At 31.8% G+C, this 2,396-nt stretch overlaps 1 pseudogene; it reads left to right on the forward strand.

The window, feature by feature from the left end:
- LOC117176548 overlaps positions 1–2,396 on the forward strand; it is a 26,181-nt pseudogene that overhangs the window by 15,409 nt on the left and 8,376 nt on the right.

Consider the following 2,396-nt stretch of genomic DNA (forward strand, 5'->3'; position numbering starts at 1 on the left):
GCCTTGTCACACAATCGACTATTAATATATTCAGAAAAACTACCTACATTTTGTTAATTTTACATGGGAGAAAGGGGGGGCAGCGCCAACCAGTGGGGCAAAGGTGATTTTCCTTATAACAGGGCTATTATTTAACAATTTTAGTTCTACTTTGCATCAAATAAATCTATTTTATCAGAGAGATAGTGTAACTTACTTCAATCTTAAAAATTGACGTTGCAAAAGAAAAATTATAGAGAAAACAGTTTTTACTACGAAAAAATGGAAGTTTCGCTGACAGAAATATAAAGTTTTCAACTTTAATGACAATACTTACAGTATAAAAACTTGATATCTTGACAGATAAAATAATATGACACAATCTAATCATATTAATCAGACGTAATTCAAGTGCAAAATATTTTAAATCTCATAAATAAGTGAGACCTTGCCAGGGGGGCAGGCCCGACGAAAATAACATTAATAAGTGCTTAGGTGATACACGACGTCACAAGTTTCGTCGATAAATGATCGGCAATGTAGAACAGCAACTTATCTTGTGGGCTACATGGTAGAATCATTGCGTACAGTCCGTTTCTAGTAGAATGTCAACGAATAAGAGGCTATATTACAGCTATCTCTATTTTTATTCAAAATAACTTATTCTTGTTGTTAAATATCTTCAAAGGTAATTTTTCCAGTACACAAAATACCACAGAAGAAAACCATCACATTTTCTGATCTTTAAATGTTTTTATTTCCATAAAAAGCTGCAGTCGGCTTTGCCTTCAGATGAGGGGCAAAGCCGATGAAATAGAGCTTATCAGAAATAATTAAATTACCAAATTATTGTTTTTTCAATGTGAATAATACTTATAGAAATATGAAATAAAATAATGTAGAACTCGAAATGAGAAAAAATAGATCAATTCAACATCTCATCAACTTTAAAAAAATCATTGACTGTTAACTGGTTGGCGCTGCCCCCCTTTACCCTATTTTCAACATTTTCTAACGGATTTCGAAATAAGGCGATGAACTCTATCAGAATATGGAAAGAAATATAAAATGCATGGATTAAGTCAAAAGTTAGATAATTCAAAAAAATGTTTTCTTTAAAAACAAAAAAAAACAAATTCAAATACGCATAACTTCGTAAAGAAAATGTTTATCCCAAATCGCAGAAATACGCACTGCCTAATTTCCTCTAGAAAACAACATATTTTGTCCACGAGAGATTCTGTGACTTCAAGTGAAGAACCTGACTGATTTGAAATGGATTCGGTCATATAACAAAGAACAAAATCCGTTCCAATAGTAAAAAAAGTTGTACTTTCCCGTAACTTGGATGGCAATTTATTGTATTTGTTTGTAGATTCCTGATAAAAATGGTTTTAGTTTTTTGTAAAAAATTTTCCACCTGGTAGTTTGTTTAAAACAACATTTTTAATTTCAGTATTGAGAGGAGAGATTCCTCCAGACTTCAGAGAGTTTCAAGCGACGTGTTCTGTGGTTTTCCATCTGCCAAACTACTGTCTTCTTGGTCTTAATTTGGTGTAAAAATGCAAATCGCCCACAAATTTGTTTAACAAGTGTTTCAGATAAAAAAATACGTTTTTGGAAATCTGATTTAAAATCGTCAATATTAGGTGAATTGAGTTGAAACTCAACAGTTCTCTTCACAATTCGCTATAGAAAACAAATGAATAATTATTTTCTAATTACCAAAAACATTAGTCCTCTTTATAGAAACCCAAAAGGGACTCATAAGTGTAAAATGGTATTTTTTGAATTTTTGGCTCTAACTAAGAGTTTTTGACTTTTTCAATACAACCCGTCTGGAAATAACCCCATTTGGTCCTATTACAAGTCAGGCACTAATCGGGGGCTAGTCGGGTTATTAATTTTGGCAAAGTACTTAGTCGGGGACTAATCGGGAACTAGTTGGACTTTTTTGTCAAAATTTCAGTCGGGGCGTGGTCAGTGGTTGGTCAAGGGCTGGTCGGGCCTGTTTGTTCACTAATTTCCATGCGGGTAATCTTCAGGCTCTGGTAGGGAGCTAGTGGGGCTCTGGCCGGGTTATCTTATGTTTGAGTTTTCGGCGAGGTTTTATCAAATAAGGTAATATCTAAAAAATCGTAATGATTTTTTTATTCTAAAATACTAAAAATATATTTAACAAAAATTTTACACCGTTTTTTGGAGAAAAGATTTATTAATGTTAAATTCATCTCAAATATACTTAATAAATAATTATTAAGTTAATAATTTTGTACGAAAATCAACTTTTTATAAAAACAATGATCAAAAGCTTCAAAAAGACGTAATCTTATTTTTTTGTAGTATTTTTTAGAAACTTGCGAATTTCTAGGAACATTTATAAATACCTTTGTATGGAATTTTAAGAAAATCCATAT

Source organism: Belonocnema kinseyi, chromosome 7 (assembly GCF_010883055.1).
Source record: "Belonocnema kinseyi isolate 2016_QV_RU_SX_M_011 chromosome 7, B_treatae_v1, whole genome shotgun sequence".
NCBI classification, from domain to species: Eukaryota; Metazoa; Arthropoda; class Insecta; order Hymenoptera; family Cynipidae; genus Belonocnema; species Belonocnema kinseyi.